General features: G+C 32.8%; 1 long non-coding RNA gene across 2 annotated transcripts in view; it reads left to right on the top strand.

Moving 5' to 3' along the window:
• LOC150096815 (uncharacterized) overlaps nucleotides 1-18047 on the top strand; it is a 116900-nt gene extending 98853 nt beyond the window's left edge. Inside the window, exons 1-3 of one of the 2 annotated variants that reach the window (XR_016549862.1) lie at nucleotides 3608-3744; nucleotides 7467-7586; nucleotides 17829-18047. This is a non-coding gene — a long non-coding RNA (uncharacterized LOC150096815). Of the gene's footprint in view, nucleotides 1-3607; nucleotides 3745-7466; nucleotides 7587-17828 lie in introns of those variants that run through there. The other variant, XR_016549863.1, reaches the window with a different exon arrangement.
• Nucleotides 18048-18416: the final 369 nt, after the last annotated feature.

Genomic DNA, 18416 nt, shown 5'->3' with positions numbered 1-18416 from the left:
TACTTTACATATTTCTTATTTCAATTAATTTTATTTTTTCCTTATTTTTGATTGTTCTTGGGGCCTCTTAATTCTGATCCAAATCATACCAGTTCATCAATTCTGATAGCGAGGTACATCATTGCATCTTAAGGACCAGAAATCCCAATAAATCGCTATTAAATTTAAAATTTAGACTATCTTATATTAGTTAGTCCTGGACTTACGTTATTACGATTCTGGAGTAAATCGAAAAGGTCATAAGTTGGAAATTACTGTGTGTATTAACATACCTGAATGTTAAACTGTGTAAGTCTGTTTTGTTATATTTCTAACTAAGTTTACTATTTGTTTATACTGAAATAATATAAAGTGCAAATTATAACATAAAAGTTACTATATACAGTGCTGTGTTGTACAAATAAAAACGTGATGTACGATGTTTCTGTGCGCAAAATAATCAGACTGAAACATATAGTACAAATGAGTAAATCTTCTAAACTACTGCTTTATTAATTGGGTGATTCAACTGGGAGGAGGGCAGGAAAGGCTAATCAATAACTAATTCTTGAAATTCAGTAATTGTAACAAAGGATGTTTTAAGGATGTTCACCAGATGCGTAACTCCGCTTTATGTTCTTTATGTAATGCAAGATATTAAACTTCTTCCAAAAGTCTTTGAGGCTTCCTCACCCTCAATAGCCTGAGCAAACGTATGTCCTAAATAACATGTCTTGAAGCCAGCAGTAATATACTTGTCCAACGAAATAACATCGTTAAGTATGATTAGTCGTAAGTCGCAGGGAATGTTGAATCCAAATTCTCTATCCCTAACCGAGATATCCACTGTATAGAATTTTGTTTTAGGGATGCAAATTTATTAAATTTACTCGAAAAATGTATGACTATAAAAATAAAAGTCGTATGGAATTAAATTTACTCCAAATAACTAAAGGGAGGTGGGGGGGGGGGGGTGAAGTTTAAGTCATTTAAATTATTTCCACTTTCTGCACCCATAGTGAAGAATTAAGTCCGGCTACATCAGGTTCTTTCTTACTGTTTCATTTCTTAGAAGGATAGAATTAATGTAAAAAGTATGGTATTTTTTATTAAAGTATCTTTAATAAAAAATAAAGACGTTAGTGCTAAGCTTTGTTATTTTAACACTATTTATATTATTACTGTACTGTAATCTCAAATATTTTTTCTGTGAAGTTTTCTACCAATGATATTTTACGAGAAAATTTATCCTTATCAGAATACTAAAATATTATCGTAAGTTCGTAAAGTATAGAGCTATTTCAAAAGAAGTAAACTTTTCTATATTCAATTATAAAAATATAGATGGATCTATAATATTCTCAACATTTTCTCTTCTTATGGTTATTTATTATGTTAACTTTAAATATATTTGTTATCTATAATCTTACACCTTATTTTTTTATTTATACATTAAGCCTTTCAGATTTTATGTTAACGTTTAGGAGAGGAGAATATAGGAGAGGAGAATATTTCTAGGAGAGGAGAATACCGGAGATAGAATAGATAGACTTAGAGGGTAATGGATGGCAATGCTGTAGCCAATGAAGTTCTAACTGAGGCTCGGCTATTGCTGTTACCCTCTTGCCATGATTAGAGCTTTAATAGCTCAATAACACCTTATCCCTACACTGTCCTCTACAGATAACGGGGAATATGAAAAGCATTCTTGCTTCGCCCCTTTAAGCCAGTCCTTATAAGGATTATATTTCTATTCTTAATTAGAGCAATTTTATTGGCTGAATGAATTTTAATATTGTAAAATGTAGTGTTTCATCTAATTATCACCAGGTGGCAGAACAGAGGCCGACGTACGTAAACAAAAGAAGATGACTGCCTCACAGAGTTATGCAATTCAATGTGAATGAGTTTTTAAATGAATAAAATTTCAGAAAAAAATATTTCTTTTCGAACAAAAAAAATCCACTATATAGCATTAAATATTGAATATTTAAATATATACTTTAGATATCTGCATATTATATAAATATATAATTCTGTTAAATGTAAATCAATTAACTGTAAATGCTGGTCCTGTTTTAAATTCTGTTTAAAATATTGAATTATAAGCTAGAAGTAAAACATAAGTTACATTCTCATTCCAAATGAAATCAAACAAATCCTCTTACTCGTAATAAACTCTCTCAAAGCATGCACGCCATCACACATCTGTCTTAAACTCAAATTAGCAAGATCGAACTACGGGATATTCATCATGGTCACATAAATAAATGTTCTCTGAGTGTCTTTCTGTTTTTCTTTTATTCTTTGCCCTTTTTTTTTTTTTTGTAGTAAATATTCCCACCATCCTTGGATGGGATGTTATTGTACCCTTAACTTTTCGTTAGTGGGGAAGAAAAAAACAGTTTTATATCTACCGGTCTTATACTCACCCTAATATCGTGACAGGCTTCCTAATGACACATATAAGAGGAGATGACGTCACTAATCATGGCTATTATGAAGAGCATGACCCTCTGGAGCATATGCAGTTAAAAAAAAAAAAAAGGCTTTCATAGTGTTGCATGTACTGGAAGAGATAGGATTACGGCCATCACCATATGGGACTAAATCACGACACGATATTTTGCTGTAAAGAATCATCATACCTTCATTAAGACCGTTTTTTTTTTTAAATGCCTTTATTTCTTTTAAAAATATCACTTTTTTTTTTTTACTCCCGTTAATAACAGCGAATGGTTATATAGTTATAATATCGTGAATGCCTTAAGGATTAGATTAATCTGGAAACCAGGCTCTAGAACAAACATTCTTAAACCACTTCAGGCCTCCAATAAGCAACACATTTATTTCACATCAGGCGACGAAATTCATCTAATGCTTAATGATTCACTAATCTCCTACATCATGTTGGAGGGGAAAAAAATAAAAAATCACGGATACAATAAGCACTCGATCAACCAGGCTAAAATATCAAACCAGGGCTCATAAGAAGCTTTTATTAAAAATTGCGTCTGCTATTATATTGATTTTATAATTTGTTTTATTTCCTTATTGATATTTGCCGGCTAGTTTGGCAGAATCATTTTAGCTAGTAGATGAATTTCATTGCCCGGTGTGAGACCCTCCTCTTTATTAGAAAAAGAAAATTTTGTATTTAGTTGCTAGACTTCTTCGGTACTGTCTAATCTCACTCACCATACTAATGTATATCACTGGTGTATTAAAGCATTCCATATTTAAAAAAAAAAATAAATAAATAAGCATTCATTTTAACCTCTAAATATTTAAAATAAATAAATATAACGTAACGAGGCATTACAGAAATTACATATTTCTTGATACCAAGTAACCATGGCTGGGTAACGGCAATAGCCAATGTTTAAGTAAAGGCAACTCTAAAAATTCGGACGATCCCTAGACTACTCCATAGTGGCCCCAATAGCCGAGCTTCTCTTAATACTCCATTGGCTACCATTGATGCCAACTCAACTACTTGTTGAATTTATTTATTTCATAAAAATAAATAGGTGTTCCATATTTAAATAAATATTCTATATTAAACTTGAAGTTTTAATAAATATTACGTTTCAATGAATATTTTATACATAATTTTACGTTTTATACATAATTCTAGTAAGAAGAATGTTGAGAATAATGCATAGAAAGAATTTCGCCAATTTTGCAATAAAAGCTTTCATTCATTACTTATAATCGATTTCTAATCGTATGTTGGATATTCTCACGGATGAAATGCACATGAAGGTAAATAGTAAACGATTTAGCTCTTTTGTTAACAATGTATTTTCAATGAGGATTATGGAAGGGTTCATATTTTTTATGCTTGTGTATACACTGCTTGGAAAGAAGTCATTGGACATCATAGTGTGAGGAACAAAAGCCATGGCGCCCATCTTAATAAAATGTAGGACCTCCTTTCGTTGCGATGACTACAGCAATCCTACTGGACGTACTTTCCACAAACTACGATAGCGATGGGAATTTTGGACCATTCTTTCTGTAGGCATGTAATGAGGTCCTGCACTGTTGTGGAGCAGACTTCCCTTGACCTCACTCGACGTTCCAGATATTCAATAGGATTGAGATCAGGGCTCTGTGGAGGTCGTCCACAAACCACGCAGTTACAGCAGCAGCTTATGACACGGTGCATTGTCTTGCTTATAGAGACAATAATCAATTTCGTAGAAACGCCAAAAAAAAGTAGGAAGCATTGAATTGTACAGAATGTTCAGATACTTTTCGGAATTCAATGTTCGTGGCACCACAAACAGAGATCCGACGCCAAGACCATACAGTCTTGTTTTTGCGATTCTACCATGTTTTTGTGCAGATTCTAGTCAATGCGCAGAACTTAATCGACACGTTAAATCTGCATTTAACGTGTCGACCGAAGAAGTGTTTTTTACATATTATCCTTTGTAGCACCCTATGATCACGTTCCGTGAGTATGGTGGGTTGTCCACTGGGGGTATTACTTGCAGTTGACTCCCTGCACTTCCATCTCAGTATGGTATCACTGAATATTGACCTGGGATGATCCAATTGTCGATAGTTTATCGAATAGATAAGCCTGCAACATAGCATCCTACTACATCGCCTTTCAAACTCCGTCAGTTTCCTCCTCGCAGCCATTTCACCCGGACACAGTTGCATTGACTTGGGAACATCGTATTCCTCCAATTTATACTGGCTACAAACACGTGACTGGTTACATAGCACGAAATACTTTTCCCATAAGAAGGGGGGGGGGGGCTCTACATAAAATAGTTTAATAATCAACCTAAAACCATTTCAGGAGATATTTTGATGTATATTTTGAAAGTTTTGTTACATTTGTACTCTGATATCAAATACGAGGTGCTTTTTCTTTTTATTCCCAAACAACCCCCCCCCTTTTTTTTTTTTTTTTTTTTTGTACCGAGTCGTTTTTACTCGTGGTCTTCATAAGGTTGTATATTAGCACATACAACCATTTTTGATGAGGCCATTAAGTTTACCTGAAAGTTTCAAAATGGTCGAATAACATGTTAATATAAGGTGGCACCACTATCGATTTCAAATGGCATGTGAAACAAATAAAATATTTATTTCAATCTATGTTAAAGAATTTTTACTTCAGGCAATTATACTCTTTCAAGTGTTGGCAGAAATCAGTCCGCTAGTGTCATACTGGATTGAAATTACAAATTTAAAACTGTTTTCTAAATAACATCTCGAGATAGCAAATTTAAAAGCTCATACTAAATACACTCGACATTAGATAGGCTTATGAGCATCCAAATGAATCCAAGAAACGGCCGTCCAAGTAGCAAAACATTATCGTCATCAAATTCCTGATATCTACCCTCAGGGGGTGTGTAGGATCTTATGATAGTAAAAAAAAAAAATCTTATGAAAATTGACATCAACAATTTCCCTCCAGATTAGCTTGTTATCTGTCAACATTCCGATATTATCATGTCATTGCCTTTTCCAGATCTACAAAACTTAAATTCAAATCCTTATATTTCCACGATTTCTCAACTGTTTGTCTTAAAGGGAAAATCTGATCCTGACAACCTCCATTTGACCTCAATCCAGCTGTTTCCAATTTTCTCTTGTATTTATGTCTTCTAAAGCAATTTTTACTATTTCAATCCAACTATATCTTGGCCTTCCTCTGGGTCTTTTTCCTGCCATCCTACCTAAGAACACTTGTTTAGCTCATTTTCTCATTTCCATTCTGTTTAAGTGACCAAACCACCTAAGATTAGCTCTGCTAACACATTCCTGAATTAATTGCTACCGATGTTAAGTTCTTTTCTAATATCCTCGTTTGTAACATGATACTGCCATCTGTTCACTTCCCCTTCCCAATCTTTCCCAGAGAGTATCATATTCTTCCAATTTGTGTATACAAATGATGCTCATATTTTCCTTGGAAGAATAGAATGCTGTGTTCTCCAGTCTTTGAACAAGTCATATTTCCAATCAAGTGTTTTACATCTAACCAGCTCTCAGATCTATAAGTTGAAATTGGTTTGAACACTATTTTGTATATAGCTAGTTTAGTGCTTTGATTAATTTCTCTCCTCTTCCATAAAAATTTATTCAGCTAACTTCGAACCATATCAGCTTTTGTTTATTTCGTTGTCTATTTTGTCATCTTCACTGAAAATTGTGTCTAGGTAGCCGAAATGTTTGACTTATTTTATAGGTTCTCCATTCAGGATGCAGTTGATGTTTTCAATGTTTCTGTCTATTTTCATTGTCTTTGTCTTTTTTAATACTGACTTTCATATCAAATTTATTAGAGAGTTATTCAATTTGGCCAGGGAATCTTGCAGACGTGCCCGATTTATTTAGTTGTATGACATCATCTACATAAAGTAAAGAGCTAAGGTTAACATCGCCAATTTTTATATCAAGTTTAATACCGCTTTGCTTCATAATGTGATCCATATAGATAATGAATAAGAGAGGGGATAATGTACATCCTTGTCTCACACCAGATTTAACATTAAACCATCTTCCTATACTTCCTTCAATTGTAACTGCTGATTTACAACTAAAATAGAGACTAAGTATTGCTTGATATAATGCCCCATTGACACCATACAACTGGAGGGTTCTGAAGAACTTTCTTCTTGGCACCTTGTCATGTGCCTTTTCCAGATCTACGAAACTTAAATACAGATCTTTGTTATATTCCAATGATTTCTCAATTGTTTGTCTTAAAGTGAAAATCTGATCCTGACAGCCACTGTTTGGCCTGAATCCAGCTGTCTCCAAGCTTCTCCTCCCCTCAAAGATATTGTAATATTAGACAGCAATGTATAAAATATCATATTGGTAGGTCTTAGAGGCCAATGTTCTGCTCTATTAATTATACTGTACAAGTATCGACACTATTTTATTTCGGAGTAGCCCTCCAGAGGAGAAAAAGAAAATAATTTATTTTCCTAATATTTCTGTGAAATATCTATATGGATATTTCATATTGAATAGAAAATAAAATTATATTCTAGTAAATTTTCTTTAAAAAATATATGTACTGCTGAACATTTTTTTCAGTACATACCAGGAATGGGAAAAATAACAAGGGGTCATCCTTAGAAAATGTATGAGAGTTAGCAACCCGTGCAGGGGCGAATGCTGGTCTTGAAATTCATGCTTGCTCTTGTTATCATTCAGGGAGTGAGAGGTGTAATTGAAGTCTAATTAGCGGAATAATCAATTACTAATATTTTCCATAAACTGAAAAATTATCATAAAGAAAATCTTTAATTCTACGCTATTCTTATTCAGAACCACATAAATAAAGATAAATTTTAATAACAGGTGTATAAATATCGTGCAATACAATAAAAAACTCCAGCAATTATATGAAATTAAAAGACTATATCTGAAGTTATTTTTTAAATTTAATTTGAATTTAATAAAATTACTGTTATTATTCCTTTTTAAAATAAGTTTACTTTGTTTAGGATATATCGAAACCATTCTTGTGTAGACTTAGCTGGTTGTGGATAGCCAGTTCAGCTGTAGTCAATGCAAGGCCAACATGTAATGAATCAATTCTTTGGTTGAAAGACTTTTTTTATGAGGTTAGTGTCTTCTTGGAATGTAATTACATATATATACATATATATATATATATATATATATATTGAATTAAATTTTAACTTAAAAAGTAACTTGAGATTTAGTCATTTAATTACATATAATTCAGGAATGTTTTATTATATTGCATGATGTTTATACACCTGTTATTAAAATTTATCTTTATTTATGTGTTCTGAATAAGATGAATTTTATTAATAATGAAATTGGCCTTGTAGAATAGGTCGTCTTCCATGTTCAACTAATTTCAAATCAAACAAAGTTTGAAATTAGCATAATTAGCAACAAGTCTTTGTTGAAAGAACTTTTCTATGAGGTTGGTGTCTTCTTAGAATGCACATATATTTATTGAAATTTCGTGTGTTTTCATTATTTATTTACATCCTTACATTAAAACATTATCAAAAGGTTACGTGAAATTTATTTCGCCAATTCCTCCCCCCCCCCCCTAAAAAAAAGTTGACATCTGAAGGAGTTTGTATAAAATGTCTTTGGATAGCAAATAAAGTCTACACAAAATTATCATTATTGGCTACAATTCTTAAGCGATAGTAACTTGATGGCAGATGCTGCAAACAGCAACTGCCATCTGCGATAGGAGGGTAAGAACATATTTCGAATTTTTATTTAACCAATCACCATAAAGTAGCTAGTTATCGTGTAGCTTACCTTGTCCATTCTTATACAATGATTGCTAATTGAAATTCCAAAAGTTTTGAAAACAAGAGCTTTCGAAACCTTTAGCAGGAGTTCCCTTGGTATTGAATAAAAGATGGAATTATTGGTCCTAGTGACATCAACGGTAACTTGGACCTATTTCAAGCTGTTGGATCTGTCGACACACGGAAACAATCAACAACATTAATAAAAAGCAAATATATAGACTCTTAAGCAGAGCTCTACCTTTTAAGTAATATAAAATAAGGAATATTTATTATCTTCCTTTTTATTGATATTCATTTCAAGTTGCAATATTTTTGCTGTTTTTCCATTAATTTTTTTCCCTTCATAAGCATGTCAATAGTGTTTTAATTCTTACGAACATTTTCTTTTTCTCAGACGCAGTGATAAACCGCTGTTGACTCTAAGAGTGTGACTAATGTCAAAATGCGAACAGACAAATGCCGTAACATCAGCCTTTTTCGCATGAGGAGTCAAGTAGAACTCAGTCGTGTGTTATATCGTAACACTGTTATATTTCTCACGACCTCAAAACTACATTTAATTGGAATGTTTTCAAGAGTTATCATGGTGTACTAAATGTGTTATCTTTTGAAATTGTCTGATTATACGCTACGCTCATTGCCCCTACGTTCTGTGAACGTAGATATTTTTCCCACACTATTTTGACCTTTCCTCGTAACCGATTACTAAATGCTTAGTTAGTTTAATGGAATTTTAAATGAACTACAAGGATTATCAAAGATCTCTATCCAGAGGTTAAAACAATGCACATGTTAGCATGTTCTGCTGTCTGTCAGATGACAATTTTGAGAGGGTTTTAAATGAAGAAAAATACAGATACAAGATAAGAAGATGGATGGATTATAATTGCCTCAGTAAACTTCACACACCAGGGAACATGGCATCAAGATGATCACAGATAACCGAATGTATTGTGTCCTTGAACTTTCTAAATGATCCGGAGATCTCATTATAATAGTATGTCACCTGCTTCCCTTTTGTTTCTGAGGGGGGGGGGGGAGAATCAAGGACTTTGTCATCTCTTTTTAAAAGGGTTAACTGACCTCTTCATCTATCATTAAACCATGACAAGCAAGATCCTTTATAGATAAAGACAAAATTAAGACGTCACTCTATAAAAGAGATGACTGGTCAACGAGTTCTTTTCTGTAAATAAATATTGATTAATTTTTTAAAATACGGCTTTTTTTTTAACTTATGTGGGAATTCAGCCATGTTCTAAACACCCCCCCCCACACACACTTCAATTTTTTTTATTATTCCAACACCAAAAGTTTAATTATTATGATTATTTTTTTAAATAATTGATCAGCGGTTTGGTAAACGCAACGCAAAAAAAAAAAAGAAAATAAATAAATAACAAGAAAAGAAACACGCACACAAGCATAAATATGCGTTCTTCGCTTGCGCAAGTTAAAGATGCCTATTGATTTTTGTTTCATCTTCTTCTAGAAAGGCATCTTCTTCCATTCGGAACAATTCTCTGTAAAAAGGAAAGCAAGCAGTTTCTATCGATTGCTTGTCACTTCTCTTGCATAGCCAGTTAGATACAGAAGAGAGTTGATGAGTGTGACGTCATTCTTTCAGGAAATGACGTTTGGTGACGTTTTTTTTATCATGTTGATTATTCTTTTTAATTTCACTTCTTTAACATATTATTCTTGTCAATGGGTAGGACTGAAGTACCAATAAAGCTGAAATTCTAGTAATAAGTTAGAAATAAAAATTAAATTTTTATGAAAATATATTTAATATAAAATAAATTACTTAAAATGATTTTATAATAAGCTAAAAATTAATTTTTTTATAAAAACAATAATACACCATAATTTAAAAACAATAATAAAATTATAATTAGTAGTGATCCAATACCCTTGGAGGGTAATGGATGGCAATGCTATAGCCCATGAAGTCCTAACTGAGGCTCGGCTATTGCTGTTACCCTCCTGTCATGATCAGAGCTTTAATAGCTTAATAACACCTTATCCCTACACTGTCCTCTACAGATACAGATAACGGGGAAGATGAAAAGCATTCTTGCTTCGCCCCTTTAAGCCAGTCCTTATAAGGAATATCCAAATCTTCCCAAATTGTTTGGGAAGATTTGTTGGTGGTTTTCTTCCTCAAATTTGGATCTTCCTTTTGGGTCTGCTCCCATGCTGGATAGAGATATAATATAATATAATAAACTGAGTTGGGCGATCTTTCGGGATCGTCTAATTTTTAGAGAGGTCTTTACTTAAATACACCTCAACTTTGGATGTTTTCTTCCTCTTGGTCTCTTGTCTGGCATCAGATACTTATTTTACTAACTTTTTTTTTTTTTTATCATTCTCTTTAAGTAGCCATACTATTTCAGATCAAATCAGATTTTTTTCTATTCAGACATCGTCAATGCTAAAAACGTCAGCTACCCCTATCAGCATTCTCATGTCTTTGTCAAGTGTTTTATTTCTAACCCAGTTCTCAGATCCATAAGTTAAAAATGGTTTGAACACTGTCTTGTATATAGCTAATTTCGTGTTTTGACTAATTTCTCTCTTATTCCATATAAATTTATTCATTTTGACTCCCCAACTCAGCATTGCTTATTCTGTTGTCTATTTCACTAAAAATTGTGCCCGCATAGCTGAAATGTTTTACTTATTTTGTAGTATCAGGATGCAGCTGATATTTTCCATGTATCTTCCATTTTCATTACCTTGTCTGCTTACTGTTGATTTTCACACCAAATTTGTTACCGTTGTTATTCAATTTGGATTAGGAGTTATGCACTTTTAAATCAGATTTTAAGAGTATAAGATCATCTGCATAAAGACAAGCGCTGATGATATCATCTCCCTTTTTGATATCAAGTTTAATGTCCCTTTAGTTCACAATGCATAATCTGTATAGATGATGAATAAAAGTGGAAATAATGTGCATCCTTGTCTTAAACCTATTTTTACATCAAACCATCTTCCTTCATGTTTAACTACTGACTTACAACTTAAAATAAACTAAATATTTCTCTATAACAGTAAGCACATTTTGAATAATTTTTCTATTGGCACCATGTCGAATACCTTTTCCAGATCACCGAAACTTAAATACAGATTCTTTTTATAATCCATAATTTTCAACTATTTGTTTTAAAGTAAAAATCTAATCCTTATAATGTTTACTTCGACCGAATCCACTTCAGACTTATTCCCTTGGACAATTTTTCTTAGCCTCTTCTCAAGTATTTTTGCATGAATCTTACACAGAACACTCGATAGGAAAATTCCTCTAAAATAACAGATTTATTAAAATTAGTTAGCATTTACTTTACGATAATTATCCCTTTTATTACTAGTGCATTTTAATATATGAGTTACACATCTGTGTCAGATAAGAACAAAGTTTGGGTATGAAAATGGAGAGAAATAAATTTTCTGTAGGCTTTAAAACTGTATAGAATCCAGTGTCTATTTATAAGCCTTACCACTTAACAAAGTGATTATAAAACTTATAAACATGAGCATTATATCTTATTTTTTCATATGTATTAGGCAGAAAGGCCTGTTGCCCTTGAGTAAGTTGGATTCTCTAAAACTAAGTTAACTCGATCGGGTTTAATTTTACATATTCCACATTGTTTAGGCATTTTGCCTGTTTTTGCTTGGGGAAAGTCCCTACACCTTTTTTCCACACAAAATATTCCGCGCTTCCAATGACGGAGTATTTCCGATCAGAGTATGGAAAAGAAGATGTGAACCTTCCAGCTGTGCTACATGCAGGACCAGATTTACACATAAGCTGAACAAGTTACAACTTAGGGCCTCAGTATAGATACCCTAAAACTTACTCAGTAGAGAGACCTCTTTAAAGTTAAAGTTTAGAGGCTGCCAATCTTAAATTCGACCTTGGCTACTGGTGAGCTAAACCTAAAGAACAGCCATCTCTTCGAAGTTTTAATCCCCCCCCTCCTTCAATATGACATTGCCGTATTCTATGAAAGATATTCATTGGAAATTCAGATACTTTCTTTTTAAATGCTTTCACTCATTTTTCTTACTCCATTTTTGTGTGAACTTGCATTATTTATTAATAACATAGTATTCCGAATCCTCAACAGGAACTGAATTATTATTTTTTTTCATAAAAAGATGTTTTTTATCGACTCATATTCAAACTGTATGTCTTTAAAAAATTATGATCGGTTTGTTATTAATAATTACATTTAATATCGCTTTAGGAATGATTATTATCATTATTATATATGATTATTATGACCTCGTAACTGTGAACTATTACTGTGATCATCATTATTACTACTAATAAGTAATTAATAACTACTATTTATAATTAAAGAGTTGATATTTCTCATGAGACTCAGCAAAAGAAATTCGAAACTTCTCCAACCTGAGAAATGCCTCTTTGTTTTTAAGTTTTATTTAGAGATCGTTTATTAATATTTATGAACACATAAAATCTTAATTAATGCATAAACGTTTTTGATTTTTTTAAATAATATTTTTGTATAAATTGTTGCAATTCTGAATTACTTGCTTTCTTTACCACTTATTGCAATTAAAAAAAAAAAAAAAAAATCAAAACTTGAATCTGTGGAAATAGACCAACCAATCTAACTTGGAAAAATGTAATGGTTTAGTCCAGTTAGTACTAAACTGAATAAAGGTTAGATCATCCGGGATCTTTGCTTTGGAGATCAATCATGAAACATCGAATAATCAGGCATTTATAAGTCAGTAATAATCAGGGAACGGAACAATTATTTCATATGTAAATATATGATAGAAAGACATACAATTTAGTAAATGGCTTTTATAAGATATATGCAGAGGAATTTTTAAAACACACGGTTAGAGGGGAGAAAAAATCATCTCTGAAGGATGAGCATGGATACGATTACCAAAGGCATTTTTTTTTTCATGTTGGTTGGGGTTTAAACTTTAAACAACCCGAATGATCACTAGAATAAGTAGCTATATCACATCGTGAATACATTAATTTAAAGAAAGGTTTGATAAGTGAAGATCTGCTTTGATGTGTTAGATTCTGTGGAAGTATTCAAATACTACTAGCAATAATAATAACAAATCTATTCATCAGTTCAATCGATTTTTATTATTCATACAAAAAGGTTTATATTATACATATGTGCACATAATACATGAGTTTATTCATCTTCACTACATATATTTGTACAAAGAAAATTGTCCTAAAAATTCCAGTATTTCGTTTTTACCTTATCTGAGAATGACATTGGCTGAGGAAACGCCTTTGCAGTTAGCATGAGCGCGCCCAAAGAGACCAAAGTGAAGAGGCTTCAGTTTACTCTTAAACATGCATTCAGTATTTTTAAAGACCAAAGCATTATACTGCTTTGATGACCAATATTTCTATGGTTTAGCAAATCTTTCTTTAATTGTCAGCATGAAGACCACATGTCTCTAAACATAAAAAAAAAAAAATATTAAACTAAATAATAATAATAAAGATTGAAAAATTAATTTACATATAACAGATGTTATAAGAACTTCGACATGTGCAAGCATTCGAAGATGTGTCTGGTCTATTGTTAAGAGTAATAAATCTGTTTATGTTTAGAATCATGTGGTCTTCATACTGGAAATATATAAATTATACTGATTTTCTTGCATGCAAAGCATTTTTTATACCACTACCCTTTTGTATATGTGCTTTAAATATCGTAAGGAAAATTCTCAGTGGAAATGGGGAGGTTTTATAATGCAAGAACAAAATTATAAGTAGATGTTTAGAGAGGAATCGTGTTCTACAAGAAAATCCCCCCCCAAAAAAAAAAAAACTACTGTCCCTACGTAGCTGTCGAGCTAATAATCACGATGTCTTTCTTTGCCACATTCCATCTTTCCTCTCCTGATGGGGAGGGGGGGGGGAGTGCCACTGTAGTCTTGGCCTACTCACAGACAATAAGAAAATCACTGTGATGTCTAGAAGTGCATTTGATTGATGCTGACATAAAAATAGAAAAATTTTCAGTTTACAGAATTTACAGAATTTAGCTACTCATGAATGATTAAAATTTGTAGCAAAAACAAGAGGAGAGAGAGAGCGAGAGCGGGGGCCCTAATTTAATTTATGTAACCTAAACCAAACGATTCCGTTTCTTAAAAAAAAAAAAAAAAAAAAAAAAAAAAAAAGTTTTTTAATTGAATTTTTCCTGCTTATGTTAATTAATATTAAGAGAAGAAGATATTCCTCGCTGTCCAAAAAAGGCTTATATAAGAAGCTATTTAGCAAAAGAGCTTACATTAAGTAAAACATTAACCAAAAAAGAAAGAAAGATAAAGAGAATAAGAAAAGATACATTGAACACAGGATAAAACACAATTAACCAAAAACAAATATAAAAAATTATTTTAAAAAAATTAAAAATAAGAGAACGGTAAATGGGAGATGGACTGAGTCCTTGACTCTTTATTCCGTCATCTGAATGAAGAAAATCTGTGTTATTGTTGAGCTAAAAGCTCTAGTCATGGCTAGGTAACGGCAATAGTCGAGCCTCAGTTAAAACTCAGTTAAAATAAAATAATTTCAGTTGTTTATTACTAAAATAAAATACACAGTTCAAAAGCTTTAATTTGACATAATTAAGATACTGTATTAGAGAAGATTATATATCCAGCTATATTTTATATTCAAATATAGAAAGAGACTTAAAAAATTTCAAAAATATGAGAAACCAGCTGTTCGAAACAGTATTCGGCAAGTGAAACATAATCAACCAAAATAAAAGGCTTCTAGGCCTTTTATTTTGGTGGTCAGAACTTGCATTGTTTAAGCAGTGTAAATCAAACAATTTCAATGACGAGGTTATATTCTCAAACATCTGATAAGTTCTCTGGTAAATTTTCGAAACGTTTTAAGCTTATTTCTATATTTAGCTATAAACTATAACTGGATGTATAATATCCGCTATTATTTTATTCAATATTTTTGCTTTTTCTGAATAAAAAAAATGAGTTATACGGCTATAAAAACACAGCAAATAAAAATATACATGTCTCAATATATAAGTAAATTACTTCGTGGTAGCAAATGGAGATTGAACGTGGCATTTTCTTACACAGAATTCGTAGAAATGAGGACCGAAGTTCCTAACTTTGTCCTCATAGGATCTGCCCGGGTAATGGTAAATTACCCAGGCGTCAAAAAGCAGTGCTTTAGATGTGGTGCCTTCAATCATCTTGGGGCAGACTGCCCTCGCATAAAATGCAAGAACTGCCTAAAAATTGGCCACAACCAAGAAAAATGTGAGGCAGCTTGTTTGAAATGTGGGGTCACTGACCACAGAGTCGACACCTGCCCATCCAGAACCCTCGCAGAGAGGATGGGTGGTGCAATCACATCAGCAACAAAACCAAGTAATGAAAAGGTCACAACACAGGAAGAGTTTCCGCCTCTTGAGGCCACTCCTGATCATGCCGCCATGTCTAAGACAACGAAAAGGTCCCGTAAGGGAGGGAAACCTACCAGAATTGCAGAGACCAGCAATACGATCCCAACAGAAGAGATTGACAATGCAGAAACCATCATGGTAACTCCCACGGACGAAAGCGGAGCTACCACTGCCAATATGGACATCGCCAATTCAGATACAGTAGAAGAGGCTGAAGTAGAGATGGAGACGAACACCAAAACTTCCAAACGGCCATTAAGTCCGCAGGAAGAACAGCTGATAAATCTCAAAACAGCAAAAGTATCTGAAACCGAACACCCAGAAATCCCTCATGCAAAAGCAGGGGAGACTCTAAAACATCTCCTTAGAGGTATGCCCGGGGTAGCAGAAAAGTTTAAAGAGGCAATAGATAAAGTAGGAGAGCCTGAACTCCTCCTCAAAGGGAAATATGGACCCGACATCGTCAGTGCAAAATGGGGTGACCTCTTCGTTGATGACATCAGCAAAATCACCCCTGAGCAAGTAGAGGTAGCCCAGGATTTAGACGAGGAGGCAGCCTCGGCGTTCTTCATAGCTCTCTGCAAACTAGACATGGCCAAGGGAAGTGAGGTGGCCAAAAGAATCATAACGGCCCACAACAAAAGAAAGGAACAGTAACCACCTTGTGGATTTCTGTACTCAGCTTCACTGGTTTTTAGCTCCCACAGGTGGGGGAGGACCTGAGAACCCGAGCAGCGAAGGCTTACAGCGAGGCGGTGCAGTTCCTTGTGAGCTGCATCACTCGGGCCAGATCCTTCCTCCACCTCTAAGTTTACCTTTCCATTCCTTCTCCAAATTTATTCTCTCTTAGTTTTGTTACATGTTTCCTTTTTAGGATTTTTCCTTTTTTTTTAAAGTGAAAAATCAACGACCGTTTTAGAAGCGACCCTGGGGGGCAAAAAGCTAAAACAGGTCAACTGAGACCTCTTTTACCTACTCTACCACTATGCACTCTATCTTTATTTCCTCTCCTACTATCTGCTGACTCTCAGCCTATCTTACTCTACAGGCCAATGATGAAGTTTGTTGAACTCACAAAATATATATAGAAATGCTGTAATAATTCACATATAACTTTAAAAAAGTGTATGTTTCATCACTGAGTGTCTTGTAGGAAGTTTAAGCAAGCATACTCCAGAAAAGGCTAAAAAATTATGGAATATGGGAAAAAATAAAGTGGGCTCTTGTCAAATAGGGTTGTTCATGATAAGATTTTTTACTTTAAAATAGGTAGTTGAGAAACCACGGGAATATATAACCGGTAATCCGAAATTTTGATTTGTTGATCTGAAATATATATATATATATATATACTTAATATATATAATATATATATATTAAGTAATATAATAATATATATATTAAGTAATATAATAATATATATATTAAGTAATATAATAATATATATATATAAGTATATATATACTTGGGAAAAAGGATTAAAACCCAGCTTATAAAATTACTTGGTATCTTTAACACACACACACACACACACATATATATATATATATATATATATATATATATATATATATATAAAGGAATATATGTCCCTCATATATAAAAAAGTAGCATATAAAATTTTTGTAAAAAAAATACTTTTTCTATAAAAAATATTTTCATTTTTTCCCCATGTTTTTTTACTTTTATCCTTATTTTTGTCTTTTAAAAGAAGCCTCCAAAATGCCATCTTAATTTTCTCATTTATAAATCACTTCACATTTTCTTTAAAAAAATGAATTCATTTCATTTTGTAAATTATTGTGTCATATACAAAAAATAATCTGAAATAATGTTGACGAATTTTTAAAAATGTCTTTTAAATATCGTGAATTTGAATGTCGATCTAAAAATGTGAATATTGTTTTACCGATAGGTGGCATAACTATTGAATATGTTAATTTACATGAAAACTTAGAATCACATGACTTCATTTATTACGTCATGCTTCGGAAAGTGACAAGGAAAAAAAATAATATTGCAGATTTCTGTTTTTAGTTTCTGTTTTATTGAAAATATGTTGGAAATTCCTAATACACATTTTTATTTTCAGAATCGTGATTATTTCCTCTGGAAAATCTGGAATTAACTAATTCTACTATTACCTGTTATTTGCAAGAATCCCATATGCACGTAGAAGAAAAGATATGATTCTGAATTGTTGAAACTATATTCTCCCAATGTCTGAAGATCGTGTGAATATTTATTTTGATGATTATTATTTTGTTAATAATTGAGCAATGTAGTAGTATTGTTAAAAATAAATGCCAGTTGAATGTAACAAAGAAAATCGTCATTTTATTTATTTATTTATTTTTATCAAAATACCAATTTTTGTCCTAAGAGCAGCAAATTCCTACTTTTAGAGGTCAAATACTTTCGGTCAAAATGAAGTGTTCAGAACACGTGTCCCGAACGGGAAATTCATGCCCCCCCCCCCCTCAACCTTCTCGTATACCCTATTTCGCACCCCACCTCGTTTCTATTTTAATAGGTTTTCGCGTATTCTCGTGCACATACCCAGTAGTGTGTGTGTGGGGGGGGGGGGGGGGGGCTTTGGCACTAGCGTACTTAGACACGCGTCAAACACGTGCTAAAAAAGAGAGGGGAAAAAGAACAAAAATATGACCCGCGCGCGTGC

The sequence above is a fragment of the Typopeltis vanoorti genome, chromosome 18 (assembly GCF_054136105.1).
Source record: "Typopeltis vanoorti isolate ZY-2024b chromosome 18, IOZ_Tvanoo_1.0, whole genome shotgun sequence".
NCBI classification, from domain to species: domain Eukaryota; kingdom Metazoa; phylum Arthropoda; class Arachnida; order Uropygi; family Thelyphonidae; genus Typopeltis; species Typopeltis vanoorti.
This window is presented reverse-complemented; position numbering and strand designations above follow the sequence as displayed.